The sequence below is a fragment of the Taeniopygia guttata genome, chromosome W (genome assembly GCF_048771995.1).
Source record: "Taeniopygia guttata chromosome W, bTaeGut7.mat, whole genome shotgun sequence".
In the NCBI taxonomy this organism is placed as follows: domain Eukaryota; kingdom Metazoa; phylum Chordata; class Aves; order Passeriformes; family Estrildidae; genus Taeniopygia; species Taeniopygia guttata.
Window position 1 is genome coordinate 13,840,709 of NC_133064.1, and position 18,678 is coordinate 13,859,386.

At 42.6% G+C, this 18,678-nt stretch overlaps 1 pseudogene; it reads left to right on the forward strand.

The window, feature by feature from the left end:
* Window positions 1–18,370, forward strand: part of LOC140682050 (dynein axonemal heavy chain 5-like) — an 82,041-nt pseudogene extending 63,671 nt beyond the window's left edge.
* The last annotated feature ends 308 nt before the right edge of the window (window positions 18,371–18,678 follow it).

Genomic DNA, 18,678 nt, shown 5'->3' on the forward strand with positions numbered 1-18,678 from the left:
TACGAAAATTCACTATGAAAAAACAAAGCACAAATCTTCACCTGATAACATGATAAAATTTCTTAACAATAACATTTATAGAACACTTAAATAGTTAAAAATAATGGATTTGAAAACAAACACCCTTTGTATCATTATACAAAGAAATAACAGACTATAAAACTGATTATTAAACAATGAAATCAATCTCAGAAAACTCAAAATACATTCCTTTACAACTCCTATATACTGATAAACGTATAATAAAACAGAAAATACTAAAACAAAACCAAGGATCCAATAAATTGTGTCTTCTCCTTAAATCAATGTTCATTATTACTTTGTGAACTGTTTCAGTCAAAACCTTCTCATCCTTAAAGAAAAACAACTAAACTTTGCTAGCTAAATAAACTTGACCTTTGAAAAACTTGAAATAATTTTTGAATCAAACAGTACTTAAACTCAATATATAACAATCTTAGTAAAGAATCCCTAAATTATAATAACTTTACGAATTCAATATGTATCAAATGAATAATATATAAATCCATTATCAATTAAACCTTTATAAACTTAACTTCTTCAGGGCCCAAACCTAAAATAAACTTAAAGTGATATACTCTAATTAAACAATACTTAACTTAAACTCAAACCAACTATATAAAAATCAATTCTATCATTAATAGAACATTAAAATGCAACCTAACTTAAACCTTAATTTAATAAATTACTAACATTTCATGCTATTTAATTCTCTATTTCAATTTTCATTATGATATCACTTTTTCACATTGTGTTCCACAATCATTACTTATCATCACACCGGCTGGGCGTGTCTGCTTGATCAATTCTGTGACCTAACTGAAAAATCTGGGGTTAGTGTTTAGAAACATTGGGGAGATTTGAAAAAGGCCTTGTGTTGACTGGTTTCAAAAAGCGACTGACTGATTGAATTTCATTTCGGGGTGAAAGTTGGAGTCCCATCCCTCAGCATTGCTGCAGGATATTTGCTGCTTGTAAAAAGTTTTTTGCCGTGGCTGTTGTGATTTTGTTGTTTGCCGCCGATGATGAAAGGAAATGGGCGGTGCGTCGCTCGCACCTGCTGTGGAGAAGAGGTGATCAAAGAAATCCCTGCAACTGGCTCTGCTCAGCCCCCATCTGCACCGGCATGAGAGCACTGGGGAGCACTTCTGGCGCAGTCAAACCCCTCTTCTGCCTGCGTTAGGATGCTGCGCCTCTCTCTTGCTCACCCTCCCTGCTCACACCTGCTGTCAGCTGTGCCGAACCCACGCCTGCAATCGGCCTCTCCAAACCCAGCACCTACATTCTCAGCCACTGGCGTTCGCTTTAACTCTCACAAACGCATGCGCGTTGGAGGTTGTTTGGTGTTTCTTTTTCTTCTTGCTGAAGCCCACGCAGGGACGCCATTTGTCGGAATCTGTGGGTATTGGTGATTCCGAGATTGTAGAAAGTCTCTGTCTTTCTGCCCTGTTGCCAAAGAAGAACCCATAATTCGTCTGTGCTGTTTTCAAGGTTGTTTATTCTTGCTTATCTATAACATGTTCTGCTGCCCTGCCGCAGGTCTGTCCTGCAGGGCAGTGTGCGGGGCTCTGCCCCCAGTGGGATGTTACAAACATTATATACCAGAAACTACGTGTACTATATTTACAATAATGTGCCAATATCTATCATCTACGTTGAACAGTGTGTCCCCAACCTAAACCAATAGAAAAATGCCAACACTACAGGGAAACATGGAGGGCATGAAGAAGGAGGAAAAGGACAAGACACACCCAATTCCTCCATCTTTTCCCCTCTGAACCCCTAATCTAGAAACCTAAAATTTTGCTCTTGCACCCGTGTCACACTTAATTATTACTCTTATCAAACACTCAAAGCTTGTAATTCATCCTGTAAGATTGAAAACTCCTCTCTATGGACAGAGATCACAGACAGTGTCTCTCGGGGCTCTGTACAGGGGGGTTTCTGACCCCTGCCAGGGTCCCAGACCTGCCAGGGCAGCCAGAGGGAAGCCCTGGATTCCCACATCTCCCTTTCCTTTTTGAACCAAGAACACTTCTTCGACAACTTTGTCCATGGTCTGCCTCATGCACTGAGGCAAGGACAGCACAAGCATCAGAAGAATTACAATACCTTATAATTGAAAAGTAAAACAAATTGAACACACTATCTACCTATGATTTCTCCAGGTGTGTTTGGTCCTCTGATACCTCTTCAAATTTATCACTCTTGTGTCCATGTGTTTACAATAGATGTTCAATTGCTGTGTTCACAATAGATGTTCAGTTGCTGCTTTGTTATCATTTCTCTCTGCTAGCTAACAAATCATTCGATGCAAAAGAAATGACATGGGCATCTTTACTCTGCCCACAACCTCTTTTGATCCAACTGCACCAAGGCTCTTTTTGATGCCACCTGCTGTGAAAGCAGAACCACTCAGTTTTTCCGAGCCTTTTTCTTGGTATTAACATTATCATTGCCACAATTTGGATCACTTCATTCATTAGATTTTTTTTTTTTTCTCCTTGCTCTCTTATCAAGGTCATGCTGTGTGTTAACAAGAGATCTTTCAATGCTGCATGGACCACCCTTGATTTTTGCAGGGATAGCAGGCCAAATTCTGTCCCTGCAAATTCAAAAGCATCCCTTTTTAGTAGAACGGTTGGATTTTTGAAGGGATAGTTTGCTCCTCATTTTGGTGTAATTACATCAGGATGATACATTTCTATGAAAGAGCTGGTTCGGAGTGACATTTATCATGTGATTATCTGTCTCTGTCACTCCCAATGGATTGAATTTGGTACAGAATTTCATTTTTGTTGACCCAAAATGTCCAAATCCAGAGGTTCAAAGTGAGCCACAGGAACTGTGTCCAAACATGCCATCCCTCCACAGGATCTGAAAAAAACCTTCAGAACCCTTGGAAGGATGTCCCCTGGGACTGACCATTCCCCCACTGGCACACCTACCAAGCATGTTGAAAATGGTTTCTCTGGTTTCAAATGGGTCAGGCAAATGCTGTCCAGACCCGCTGCTTTTGCCAAAGTCTCCCACACTTTTTCCCTTGGTTGTCTCATGGGAAAGTCTGTCCTATTGCCCAAGGCAACAGGTGAAAGAATGAAGCACATGAACACTATCTGTCTGAATCCCATGTCCATGTCCCCACCCTCTGTGAGAAACCCCACAATGCAGCAACACCCAAACAACACTTGATTTCTCAGAAAAAAACCCAAGTCTCTGGGTGATCAATCGTTGTCCGACGAGACGTCTGCAGCGTCGTTGTCTGCCTTCGTCTGCGTGCTTGCTTCTCTGCTTCTCGGGTCCACGTCCACTGGCGTCTGCACCCGATAAGGTTTCATGTGCCTTGCTGGCATTCACTTCAGTCCTCATCCTATAGAAACACAAGCGAAACCCTCGCCCCATGTTATTAATGTAAATGGACCTTCAATCTGTGCTGACTCTGGGTTTCTGATCAAAACGAAAGGATTTTCCCTTAGTTTTTCCTGTGGGCTGTTTGTAAAATATCTGACAATTAGTAGAGTGGGCTCTGAGAAAAAACCATTTAAAAAAATTCAACACATTTGTTCAACCCTGCAAAAATTCAACACATTTGTTCAACCCTGCCTCCCCCCTTTTCTGTTTATCCAAATGGATTTCAGGGTGTGATGTGTTCTTTCACTGCTTGCTTGACCTGAGGGAGAATGAAGAATATTTAAAATATGTTTGACTCTCTGTTTTTTTCAGAAATTTGTCAAGCACCTTGCCTGTGTAAATTGGACCATTATCTGTTTCTATTTCTTGTTGCACTCTTCATGATGCAAATGCCTATAAAAGATGTCTGCAGGCATGTTCTGTGGTCTCCCCTGTATGTAATGATGCAAAAAATGCCCCTGAAAATATGTCAACTGAAATATGGATATTTTCGAGCCTCCCAAAAGATGGGTATTTTGTGATATCATCTTGCCACAGCTGAAGGCTTTTACAAACCTCTCGGATTGACCACTCCTGTAAATACAGGAGATTGCACAAACTGGCACTCTGGCAAGCAGATTTCCTTTGTCTGGCTTTCAGAATGGTGAAAGGTTTCAATCAATGCCTGTGCATTTTTGTGAAAAAATGCATGGCTCAATCTTGCTTGCTCAAAAATGTCTGGCAGTGTCTGCAAGATGGGCATTGTGAGTCTATTTACATGAGCATTTCCTTTTACTAAAAACCCCAGAAGTGGAGAATGCACTCTGATGTGTTTATTAATGTTCTCTGTTTTTCTAGGATTATTTTCATGCATAATAGATATGAATATAAAATTTCATTGTCCGTATGTTTTAAAAGTGATCCCTCTAATCGTTTGACCACATTTGCAACATACACTGAACCTGTGATCAGATTGAGGGTTCCTGAAATAACTGAAAACCCCTGACTATTGTTACCAATTTTGCAACTTGTGGTGAACCTTGTACCATTTTGATATCTGATTCCCTTTTCCCTGTTTTTTGATTTTTCTATGTGACCACTGATTTGTGAGTTTTTCCCAAACCATCAGTGAATACTGTCATTCATTCCACTGGTTCCTGGCTTATTTTTGGTTTTTCCCTGAAGCTCACTTTTACATTTAACATTTTGTGTGCTGGAAAACGAACTGTGCGAACTTCTGAATGCCCTAACAACGTGATTGAAAAATCTTGTGACTTTGGATTGTCCACTCAAAATATTTCTTCTTTAAATGTAAATGAATGATTAAGAAATCTTTGCCTGACATTGTCAACAATCTGGTCTTTGCCACAATAATGATCTGGGCTTTCATCTCTAAATCTGTAAGAATTGTTTTTGAGGGTCTGCAAATTAAAAAACCCCACTTTCAACTTCTGTGAAAACAATCCTTGCTCAAAGCTACTAATTTGAACGATTTTTTTTTTCAATTTTATCTGTCCAGTGTCTAGCACTCTCTTCATATTTTTCTCAATGATCAGCAAAATCAAGTCTGCAAAATAATTATTTCAAGAGATTAAAACATACAAAATTTTCAACCTCATTTCAGCCTTTGTTACGGTGAGCTCCTGGACACCCTTTTGTCCCCCCTTTCCTAGGGCCTCTGTGGCTCTGATCATGATAACCCCTGAATCCTCCCTCCTGCCCCAATGGGGTTGGCGGGGAGCCAGGAGTGCCCACCCTGTCCAAAACCTATATAGACCCCTGAAACTTCCTGCTCTCTCTCTTTTGCCCCGCTCTCCATGGACACCACAGAATAAAGAGAGCTGTTCCAACACCCTGGGTAAGGAGCCTCTTCTGTATACCTTTCCCTCTCTCCCATGCTATTTCCTCCCCTCACAGCCCCGTATCTCTGAGCTAGTCGGATTCATTCGGGGGGCTGCGTGGAGGGGGGGAAACCAATAGAAATAACAGTTGGCGCCCCAACGTGTGCTGCTCTGAGCCCACGAAGAAGCTGGACCCCCTATTTCGGTGGGAGTCGAAAGCTCTTGGGACAGTCACCTGCCCTGGTACTCTAGCTACCTTTAAAAGCTTTGAGTCACGGGGACAGTCGGGGACCTCTGCCTGAGTACCCAGGAAGAGCCGACTGGAGAGGGAACCCCCAGAGAGGGTTTCACAGACAAATCCCGCAGTCACAGGCTTGGTAAATTCTCCGACGCGGCACCCGGGACCGCGCCTGGCTGGGAGGGGTTACCATAAGTGACTGGGGGGGGCTGCTTGCGGGACGGTGAGCCAGGACCCGACTGCAAGTAAGCGGGAACCGGTGGGCTGCGCATACCCACGTTCCAGGGGGAACAGGCACGGGACGAGAGGGCTGAAGCCGCCCCGGCAGCGGCGGCACAAGCGCCCCTCCCCCTGTGCCCCCCCCGCTCGGGTTTTCCACGGCGGGAAATTCAAATCATTCGTGCTGTGTTATTAGCTCTGGTGGAGACTAGACCAGTGAAACAATTTAAAATCATGGGTACTAACATTTCACTGCAACAGAAGAGTATACTAACACATCTTAGCAATAACTTAAACAATGTATCATTCCCTAAAAAGCTCCTCCTGCGTTTTGTGTGCTGGCTACAGACAGAAATACCAAATTTTACTGTGCAAGACCTGAATTCGCTTGCTTTTTGGAATCAGATTGGACAGATATTAACTTTAAAAGTCGAAAATGGTGAACATAAAGTTTCTCGATTTATTCCGATATTTTTACAAGCACGGAAAAATATTTTAGAAGCAGAAAAGAGCATGCAAACGCAGATCCACAGTTCTAACACCCCCTTTTCCCCTTCCTACCCACCTCCTGAATACCCCAGCCCTGAAAACCCCTCACCCACCCCTTATCTCCCTATAACACCTTGTTTTTCGGAGAGATACAGCCCGGAGTGTGTCTTAAAGAGCAGCACGGCATCTGCGGGGCACACGCGGCCAGATCATGGCGGCGGCCATGTGGTTTCACCGGCGCGGGCCGCTCCAACCCTTACTCCCCCTCCCACTCGCATTCGTTTGCTTCCCCCGCCCTCCGCCACCCCCTCCGCCCCCACCCCCTCCTCCCTCCCCTCCTCCGACGCCTGCTTATCTCCCATAGCAACTCCTTATCAGTGCCAGCCCCCGGGTTGCCCCGGGAACAGGGGCGGGGCCGGCCCCTGCACTCCTCCGAGCCCCAGCACCGAGGACGGCAGGGCGGAGGCGGGGCACAGCAGCCCCGCAGCTCAGAGCCGGGGCGGGGCCCGAGTCTCCAACGCGGAGCAGACAGCTCGAGAGGGGGGGGGCGAGCTGCCCCTCACCGAGGTGGGGGGTGCACGGGACGAACACAAGCCTGCCCCTATCGAGAAATCAATACCATCGGTAACTCCAGTGGTTTATTTAGGGAGAAGGAATGGTACAAGAACATACCAACCTCTCCCATACAGGGACAAAACAGAAATCTGTAAGGTTCAGAGAGAATTTGGGAGATCGAGTGAGATTTTTAAGGGTCTGATGAGGGCAACATTCAATTCAAATGCAATGGTGCCAAAAGATATAACTGATTTGTTTAAATGTTTACTAACATCCTCTGAATATGAGATATGGGAAAGTAAGTGGAAATTGGCTTTGGAAACAGTGTTGCAAGAAATACAGCGTACACCCAGTGATGCCACCGACACGGATGGCCAGCCCCTTACAATACACCATTTGTGTGGGACAGGAGACATACAATGTCCAGAAAAACAAACCAGACTGTTATCTAGATCGCTTTTAGAAAAAATCTGTACTGCTGCAGAAAAGACACTGTATCAATTGCCAGGCACTGAGGTTGAATGTAGCTATATTAATATCAAACAGTTTCCTTCTGAGAGTTTTTTGCAGTTTGTGGATCGTTTGAGAAGCCAAGTCGAAAAACAGGTGCAACACACCAGTGTGCAAACAGAGTTGATTAAAGAAATGGCCCAGAGGAATGCCAACGAGACCTGTCATAGGATTCTTCTCAGCCTTCCTCTTGATCCAGCACCTACTCTTGGCCAGATGATCGAGGCCTGCGCTAAGAAAGCAGAGCTGCTTGATAGTCCTGTCAGTCATAGAGCACCAGCAGGATTACCGCCTGTTGCCACTGCTGCATCAAACCCCAGGAAGCCACCCAGATCATCACAACAGCTGCAGCAAATCATCTGCCTGCGTTGCAAGAAACCAGGACACTTTGCCAGGAACTGTCCTCAGAACCAGAACCAGAGACAGATCAACAAACAAAAAACCTAAATGCACAGCGCGTGCCCACTGCTACGCGCAAAGATATAAATATAGTGGGACACAAATGGACAATGCCTCTCTCTTAACAAATAAGGGGGAGGGTGGATACTATGATGGGGGGAGAGAGAAAAATAAGAATGTGAAATGTATTACGAACAAGGTTTGGCAGCCAATAGGCCGGCCACGCTTAGTGACTGCCAAAGGATTTCATTTCAGAAACACTGATTGGAAAGTCATTGTGGTGGACCTATCAAAAAACCCTCAGGACCTGCAGGCGTACGATATGGAACTGGACAGTGAGTATTTTGTTATTGGGGACACAGCATACACACCTCCTGAGATCGAAATAGTTCCCAGTACTACTAAGGGAAAAATATCCAGCCTTATGCTGTTGGCACGTTGCTTGCACCCTCCATTCTATCTAGAAAAGGGGCAAATTCTGGCACAAGCCATTCCCATCCCAGTAGAAATCACAGTAGAAGGAAAATCTCCAGAAGTCTACTGGGCGGAAGTGGTAGGAGAGGACAAACCCTCCATGACATGCAACCTAGCACATGGGGCAGAATACCTTCAGGTGGAAGGTGTTCTGGACACAGGTGCAGACATCACGGTGATACCCAAAACCATGTGGCCATCACACTGGGAATTGCAACCTGTGGCAGGCAAACTTCAGGGTATAGGAGGAACTACACTGGCAAAAATTTCTAAAAATGTAGTGCAAATTGAGGGACCTGACGGGAAATCAGCAAGTGTTCGCCCGTTTGTGGCAGACTATAAGGCTCCTCTGTGGGGGAGAGACACCATGTCCCAGTGGGGAGTCCAATTAATCATTCCTAAGACACCCCAGGATTTTCGGGAGTCGCCACTGTGGAGCGCCATGCCCACAAGTTAAAGTGGTTGGATAACACCCCAAAGTGGGTAGCACAGTGGCCTTTGAGTAGAGAAAAACTTGAGGCGCTTGAAAAACTTGTGGAGAAGCAGGTAGCTCAAGGACACCTGCAAGAAACAGACAGCCCTTGGAATTTCCCAGTCTTTGTAATAAAGAAGCCTGGGAAGGACAAGTGGAGATTGCTCCATGATCTCAGAGAGATAAACAAAATTGTGGATGACATGGGACCTCTCCAACCGGGGATGCCGAGCCCAGCTATGCTTCCCCAGGACTGGAAATTGGCTGTGTTAGATATAAAGGACGGCTTCTTCCGAATTCCATTGCACCCTGAAGATGCCCCGAGGTTTGCATTCTCTGTTCCCACGGTCAATAGAGAAGCACCGATGAAACGCTACCACTGGAAAGTTTTGCCCCAAGGTCTAAAATCCAGCCCTTTCATATGCCAACAGTGTGTAGCAGCACTGCTGTCTCCAGTGCGTGCAGAGAGAAAGGATGCCATCATCCTACACTATATGGATGACGTGCTTGTGTGTGCTCCCAATGACTCTATACTCCAATATACACTTGACCTAGTGGTTAAAGTTTTAACCTCTGCTGGATTCAAATTGCAGGAAGACAAAGTTCAAAGAATGCCACCTTGGAGATACCTGGGCCTGGAAATCTCTGCAAGGACTATTGTCCCACAGAAATTGGAGATAAATTGCAACCCCAGAACACTAGCAGACCTCCACTCGCTGTGTGGGTCTTTAAATTGGGTAAGGCCCTGGCTAGGCCTCACAAATGAAGATCTGGAACCTCTTTTCAATTTATTGAAGGGGGAGAGGGAGCTGACCTCCCCCAGGGAACTGACCCCAGAGGCAAAGACAGCAATCGAAAAGGTACAGAAGGCCTTGTCAGAAAGGCAGGCACACAGGTGTGACCCAAATCTGCCTTTCCAGTTCATTGTTCTAGGAAAGCTCCCACACCTGCATGGATTGATTTTCCAATGGATCAAGGGGCAGAAGGACCCACTCTTAATCATAGAATGGGTTTTCCTATCGTTCCAAAGATCCAAAACCATCACTAGGCCACAAGAGCTGATAGCAAAGCTGATTCAGAAGGCCAGGGTGAGGTTGTGTGAATTAGCAGGGTGTGACTTTGCATGTATCCACCTTCCAGTCAGGCTTTCTGAGGAAGGAAGGAACTCTCCTGAGAGACTGACTAAAGGGATGTTTGAGCATTTGCTCCAGAGCAGTGCCAGTCTCCAGCTATCTCTGGACAGCTATAGGGGACAAATATCAGTCCATGCCCCGTCTCACAAGTTGTTCAATGAGGAATTCCACCTGATTCCTCAAGAGAAAAGGAGCCGGAGGGCACTCAGGGCTCTCACAGTGTTCACTGATGCCTCTGGGGCTTCCCACAAGTCGGTGATGACTTGGAGAAATCCACAGACTCAGCATTGGGAAGCTGATATTGAGCTTGTGGAGGGATCCCCCCAGGTAGCTGAACTGGCTGCAGTGGTGAGAGCTTTTGAGAGGTTTTCCGAGCCGTTCAACTTGGTGACAGACTCTGCCTATGTGGCAGGTGTAGTGTCCAGGGAGGAGCAGGCTGTGCTCAGAGAAATAGAAAATGAACATCTCTCAGGTTACTCTCAAGGCTAATTTATTTAATCTCGCACCGAGAACATCCATTCTTTGTGATGCATGTGAGGTCACACACTGATTTGCCAGGTGAGATTGCAGAGGGGAACCGAAAAGCAGACTCCTTCGCTGCACCAGCTGAAAAGGCAAGTCTCCCTGATGTTTTCCAACAGGCAAAGCTGAGTCACGAGCATTACTACCAGAACGTACCAGGTTTGATTCGGCAGTTCCAGCTAACACGGAGTCAGGCCCGAGCCATTGTGACCAACTGTCCTAATTGCCAGCTCCAGGCGGTGCCATCCTTAGGCATGGGGGTAAACCCCAGAGGCCTTAGCAGCTGTGAGGTATGGCAGACAGACATGACACACATTCAGAGTTTTGGTCGCCTTGAATGCATTCATGTAAGCGTGGACACATTCTCAGGTGCAGTGTATGCCTCTGCCCATATAGGACAAAAGGCTGCACATGTCAAACAACACCTAGTACAAGCATTTTCAGTATTGGGGGTGCCAAAAACGATCAAAACAGATAATGGCCCAGCGTATGTATCCAAGGAGTTCCTGGAATTTCTCCAGCAGTGGGGAGTGGAACATAAGACTGGCATTGCCCACTCCCCCACAGGTCAAGCTGTAGTCGAGCGTGCACACCAGACGCTCAAGCAGGTATTGAAAAAACAAAACAGCTCAGCTCCGTGGATGTCTCCACGAGAGAAGCTATGTAAAGCTATGTTTACTATCAATTTTCTGAATTGTTCATTCGAAAATATGAGTCCACCGGTTGTACGTCACTTTAACAGTGGCAACCAGTTCAAATTGTCTCAGCATCCCCCGGTCTTGATTAGGGATCCAGAAACTTGGGAAACCAAGGGTCCCTATGAACTTGTGACCTGGGGTCGTGGCTATGCGTGTGTAGCTACTCCCTCAGGCCCTCGGTGGATTCCCCAGAAGTGGGTGAAACCTTTTGTCCCCAAGAATCCAGGTCAAGCAGAAGGGGACAAGAAGCAAGTATCTGATGCTTCAAAGAGAAGACGCCGCCGGATGGGAGAAGAAGAAAGTTCCTAGGCAGGAATTCCTTCCGGCAGAAACAGAAGCTTTAACATGTTCTTAAAATGTTTGTTCTTCCCTTTTAGAGAAAACCTACCTCCCACTCAACCCTGTGGTGAACCCCATGCGAGTTGTCATCCAGCAAATGCTGAAGAGAATGTTCAAGGGATGGGGATTCACGGGGTGGTGGACATCTGTAGTTAGATCAATTTTGTTAGTCCTTGTTATTCTGTTCTTTGTAACCCTAGCGTTCGGGATCCTGCGTCACTTGATTTTCAAGGCTATCAAGGGCCTCATACCTTCTACCTCAGAGGTCAACCACATAGAGTTGGCTAACCTGAGGAGGCCTGACCACGCCACCAACATGGGGTGGTGGGAAACCCATACTCGGGGTTGAATTGAGCCCATTGAATTCCTGTAACCTTGTTTAACAAATAAGGGGGAGGTGTTACGGTGAGCTCCTGGACACCCTTTTGTCCCCCCTTTCCTAGGGCCTCTGTGGCTCTGATCATGATAACCCCTGGATCCTCCTTATTGCCCCAATGGGGTTGGCGGGGAGCCAGGAGTGCCCACCCTGTCCAAAACCTATATAGACCCCTGAAACTTCCTGCTCTTTCTCTCTTTTGCCCCGCTCTCCATGGACACCACAGAATAAAGAGAGCTGTTCCAACACCCTGGGTAAGGAGCCTCTTTTGAATACCTTTCCTCTCCTGCTATTTCCTCCCCTCACAGCCCCATATCTCTGAGCTAGTCGGATTCATTCGGGGGGCTGCGTGGAGGGGGGGGAAAGCCAATAGAAATAACAAGCCTTATTTCAGGCACTTCTTCACTCCTTTTCTTTTTTCTTTTTCCTTTTTTCTCTCTTTCTCATCTTCTCTTTTGAAACAAGAAAGTTGAAATATAAAACATAATATAGAACAAGACAAAATACCTCAATGATAAAATGCATAAAACTTATCAAAATCTATAACAATTCAAGAAAATTCAAAAGAAAGAGATTCTAAATAGCATATATAAAAATGAACAAAGCATGATCACTAGAAACATTGTGCCAGCAGTTCAGAGTCTGCAAACAGCTGAAACATTTGTTTTCAGTGAAAACCCTTGGCATCCTTTCCCAGGCAAGGCTGGCAAGTTTCACCTCAAAGCTGTGTCAGCTGTAACATTTGTAGAATCAAATTGGTGGGTCAAAATGACCTGCATATCATTCATTTTTGTGCAGAAACCTCTGAATTTTGCTGGCAAACTCATCTGTCCAAGTTAAAATCAGGGCCTGGCCAGGACCCAAACTTTAAACTGGAGAGATGTCCCCTAACATATTATATAAAACAAAACTTATACCAACAATACATATATGATACTTAAAACATAACAACCTATTATAACATTTTCTTATAAAATAAACACTTGAAGTTCAAACCAATAAACTGATCAAATGACACAAAGATTCATTTTTCTTGAAACTCTTTTGAAGGAAAAGAATGTCAACTGGAGAAATCGTAAGATTAACAATGACAAAAGGCTGTCAGAGTGCTTCAGGCACCTCTCTCTGAGATCTTCTGAAAAACATTTGAGAATGATGAAAAATAGAAATGCAATGATTCCACTCACAAGAGATATAAAAACAAATCAGGAAGTTCACCTAGAAAAATGCACAATACAGTTAAAATCCGAAATGAGACTTCAGAACGGCATGTAACCTGGATAAGATTAAATAAACAACAATAAAACATACGAAAATTCACTATGAAAAAACAAAGCACAAATCTTCACCTGATAACATGATAAAATTTCTTAACAATAACATTTATAGAACACTTAAATAGTTAAAAATAATGGATTTGAAAACAAACACCCTTTGTATCATTATACAAAGAAATAACAGACTATAAAACTGATTATTAAACAATGAAATCAATCTCAGAAAACTCAAAATACATTCCTTTACAACTCCTATATACTGATAAACGTATAATAAAACAGAAAATACTAAAACAAAACCAAGGATCCAATAAATTGTGTCTTCTCCTTAAATCAATGTTCATTATTACTTTGTGAACTGTTTCAGTCAAAACCTTCTCATCCTTAAAGAAAAACAACTAAACTTTGCTAGCTAAATAAACTTGACCTTTGAAAAACTTGAAATAATTTTTGAATCAAACAGTACTTAAACTCAATATATAACAATCTTAGTAAAGAATCCCTAAATTATAATAACTTTACGAATTCAATATGTATCAAATGAATAATATATAAATCCATTATCAATTAAACCTTTATAAACTTAACTTCTTCAGGGCCCAAACCTAAAATAAACTTAAAGTGATATACTCTAATTAAACAATACTTAACTTAAACTCAAACCAACTATATAAAAATCAATTCTATCATTAATAGAACATTAAAATGCAACCTAACTTAAACCTTAATTTAATAAATTACTAACATTTCATGCTATTTAATTCTCTATTTCAATTTTCATTATGATATCACTTTTTCACATTGTGTTCCACAATCATTACTTATCATCACACCGGCTGGGCGTGTCTGCTTGATCAATTCTGTGACCTAACTGAAAAATCTGGGGTTAGTGTTTAGAAACATTGGGGAGATTTGAAAAAGGCCTTGTGTTGACTGGTTTCAAAAAGCGACTGACTGATTGAATTTCATTTCGGGGTGAAAGTTGGAGTCCCATCCCTCAGCATTGCTGCAGGATATTTGCTGCTTGTAAAAAGTTTTTTGCCGTGGCTGTTGTGATTTTGTTGTTTGCCGCCGATGATGAAAGGAAATGGGCGGTGCGTCGCTCGCACCTGCTGTGGAGAAGAGGTGATCAAAGAAATCCCTGCAACTGGCTCTGCTCAGCCCCCATCTGCACCGGCATGAGAGCACTGGGGAGCACTTCTGGCGCAGTCAAACCCCTCTTCTGCCTGCGTTAGGATGCTGCGCCTCTCTCTTGCTCACCCTCCCTGCTCACACCTGCTGTCAGCTGTGCCGAACCCACGCCTGCAATCGGCCTCTCCAAACCCAGCACCTACATTCTCAGCCACTGGCGTTCGCTTTAACTCTCACAAACGCATGCGCGTTGGAGGTTGTTTGGTGTTTCTTTTTCTTCTTGCTGAAGCCCACGCAGGGACGCCATTTGTCGGAATCTGTGGGTATTGGTGATTCCGAGATTGTAGAAAGTCTCTGTCTTTCTGCCCTGTTGCCAAAGAAGAACCCATAATTCGTCTGTGCTGTTTTCAAGGTTGTTTATTCTTGCTTATCTATAACATGTTCTGCTGCCCTGCCGCAGGTCTGTCCTGCAGGGCAGTGTGCGGGGCTCTGCCCCCGGTGGGATGTTACAAACATTATATACCAGAAACTACGTGTACTATATTTAAAATAATGTGCCAATATCTATCATCTATGTTGAACAGTGTGTCCCCAGCCTAAACCAATAGAAAAATGCCAACACTACAGGGAAACATGGAGGGCATGAAGAAGGAGGAAAAGGACAAGACACACCCAATTCCTCCATCTTTTCCCCTCTGAACCCCTAATCTAGAAACCTAAAATTTTGCTCTTGCACCCGTGTCACACTTAATTATTACTCTTATCAAACACTCAAAGCTTGTAATTCATCCTGTAAGATTGAAAACTCCTCTCCATGGACAGAGATCACAGACAGTGTCTCTCGGGGCTCTGTACAGGGGGGTTTCTGACCCCTGCCAGGGTCCCAGACCTGCCAGGGCAGCCATAGGGAAGCCCTGGATTCCCACACCCAAGGATTTTTAACTGCAGTGAGACAGGTAAATTGTGTTTGAAGTTTTATTCTGCTTATTGTTTTATATGCTTTTTTTAACAGACAGTATTGTCTGATGAAGGATGAGTTTATACATGTAGGAAGATTGTGACTGTCTAACATTTCCTGAGTTAACTGCTTTAAAATGAAGCAATAAATGCCTGTGTTGATCAGCATAAAGGGATATACGGGAAACAGTAAGCATCTGGAGTGTGCAAAATTAAAAAAGAATACTGAGGGGAAAATACAATGGGACCTCAGGGAAAAAAAGCCCAAACTTTGTTACAAAATATTTCTTTGAGTGAACAATCCTAAAATAGGACTATCTTTTGCATCCAAGCTTGTGGAAAAGGTTTACTAGCAGGATTGAAACCAGTTGGAAATGACAGAATTTTATGGTTCTGTAAAAAGGAACTGTGACTATGTAACAACTTAATATCCCGAGTAAATACCAAAGTGAGTTTCTGGACTTTGCTGTGTTGTAAAACAAAGAGAAATGAGAAGGAGGAACGATCATTGAGCTATAAATCTTGAGTTCTTTTTGATCATCCATGTCACTGCAGTACAGGGCAAACATTCATTCCATTTACTTCAAAGAAAGATTTTTGAAGCCATTGGGAGATTAAGATAAAACTTGGGTTTGCCATAACTTATTTGCATGGCATAGTAAAGAACTGGGCTACAGAGAGTTGAGTATTGTCCAATGCATTAACTAACAGGTTTTTTTGCGGTTTCTTTGCATAGCTTTATAGCTGAGTGAGTTCTTACTCATTAGAAATACAGTTACTGAAGAGTAGAGGTGCAGGAAAAGGAAGGTAACCCCAGAAAATATGTTTCACTTACCACATGCAGGTAATGTTTTCTCATCTCATCAAAAATGTGGAATTTTTGTGTTCACAAAAGTTGGCTACTATTGACATCCAGTGGCTGTATTACTTGGTATACTCTTTAGATACTTTCTATAATAGAAAGAAATTAAAATCAAATATAGTGGAAAAAATACTGAAAGCTTTCTTGCAGTGCCATGCCATTACTCCCTTAGAGAAAAGTCAGACTTCTCTGAACATGACTATTGTAAAGGATTGGTGGGATTTTTTTGTACTAAAGAGGATATTTTATGACCATACAAATATATTTCTAATAACTGCTGGGAAAAAGGATTCTGTGCTCATGTAAAAAATGTAACCACCTAACTTTTGTCTGGTTTGGGCAAGAAATAACGAGAGCCAACAAAGGATGGGCTCTTGACAGTGTAGTGCTGTGCAATGAAGTCACTAAATGGATGAAGGATGATATCACAAGCCCTCCTTCAGAAGGTGTCTATGTGTATGGGCTTTATTTAGAAGGAGCTGGTTGGGACAGAAGAAACATGAGACTGACAGAATCTAAGCCCAAGGTGCTCTTTGAGCTGATGCCAGTTATAAGGATATATGCAGAGAATAACAGTAAGTAACAGTATTGTAAAGGATGTTATTTCCATTGAATTCAAGGTAACATTTTATTTAACTGCATTGAAATCTTTTGGGCTGCAGGGATTTCATGAGGCTGCTGCTAATCATTGTATACATAGCAAATCTCTTTCAATGGGGAAGACTTTCCAGTCTTCCAGTGAAAATGTGCTTTTAGACTTGCTTCATAATTTATAGTAGTCAATTTTCCTAATATTTAGATAGGTCTCTATACGTGGTGTTAATGGTATTAAGAGCTTTGTAACAGGTAAGCTGTACATATTGACAATATATGTCCCAGACCTAAAATGCCATTTTTCTTATACATAAACTCTGTGATCTCTGTAGCCTCCATAACTGAAATAATCTCTTTCACTCCTGTCAAAAATGAATGTAATTTATATATATATATATATATATATATATATATGTTTGTATGTATATACAACATACAAGATACTCACAGATTATATATACACACACACATATATATACATATACAGGTATATATTGTATTTATAGATAACATATATATATATATACATATATATAAAATGTGTATATTGATAAAACCTTTTTTTTCTGGACAAGTCTGATTTTGAGCTCATGGAAGCAAGCAAGAGGTGGAGTGAGGTGGTGGGAGATGCTTTGTCTTTGAGGAAGTAAAGAAATGGAGGAATGGAAAGGAAACTTATGGGGCTAAAGGACAGCGCTGTGAAAATGTGTAATTTATCTTAATGCGATGGGTTTTTGCATATAGAATAGGACATACTATTGAATAGGCATGTAAAACAGAATAGAATAATCCACTGCAAAACATAAAATTGGAAAACTCGGTTGAAAAGCGTTCCACCTCTAAAAGCAAATCTTGCTAACATGCTATTTTGCATAGCTAATGTTTTACAAAAGGCATGATCAGCAGCCAATATACTAAATAATGAATACTGAAGTACTGAGCATGACTAGACTACTGTTCTAATTCTGTAGTGAAGTAGCTGATGACTTGTACTATATAGTACAAATACTAAATACATTTCAAACCAGGTTGTTGAAAGTAGGGAAATTTTATTTTGGTATAATACATTGATAAGAAGTAATGTTCAGTGGGCAGATTGAAGCAATAAGAACACTAATTACTCTAGAGTGTCTATTTACATATAGTGGTTTGCATCTGTTCCTAGGTGCTCATGTTAAACCCAGAGAAATTTCAAACCATATTATGTCCTTCAACTGGCAATAGCAAATAGAGAGCAGAGTACTATTGAACTTGGATTCAGTTCTCCATTTGCCTTATGTGTTGCCTTCAGGGGAGGCAACGGCGACCTGGTTGCAAGAAGACAGCACGGCAGCCCGGCCTTGTCCGGGCTACTCGGGCTAACGACAACACGCTAACACCAATGTGGTGGACGGTCGAAAGCATTTATTATCTTATCTCATGGGTTTAAATAGTCTTGGGGGACTTTGCTACGTCAGAGGGGGGGTTGGTAGGGTCTCTAGGTTAGTCGGGAGTGGAAAACTACTGGGTTAGGTGTGGTTACATGCTCTGGGGGTGATAGATAATGTGAAGCAGGGAGAAGGGGGAAGGGTCTTTCTTTCCGTCACATCCCGAGATCTTCCGCTCGCCCGTCCCTATCTACCACACTTATGATCATTCCCTTAGGGCCCCATTTTTTCAACTTTAATTGCTCTTTATGTCTCTTTTGTCTTTTCAGCTGCAAAAGATCCACGTCTGTATTCATGTCCGGTCTACAAAAAGAGCAGTCAAACAGATCTTAATTACATTGCTGCTATGGATCTTAAAACCCGTCAGCCTCCAGAGCACTGGGTACTCCGTGGAGTAGCCCTTCTGTGTGATGTCAAGTAGTGTTAGAAAAAAAAAAGGTTTATTTTCTGATTTTAAATGCAAACATTTTTATGTAGTTAGATACAGAGTGGAACACTTCTAAAAATATTATTTCTAAATCATAGACTCCATTATGGTGTTTTTATAAAATTATTCTCAATAAACTTATACAATAGGCTTATAAATGGCACATCTTACAGTGACATTAACTTTGTGTCTTTGAAAAATCATGACAAATATTTAGTGCTCCTATCACTTATGTGTGCATAAGCCCTCCTCCTGTGTGCTTAATTTTACCTTGAATAAAGATTAATTTATTTGAACATTGTTACTTTTTGGTAGTAATATTATTGT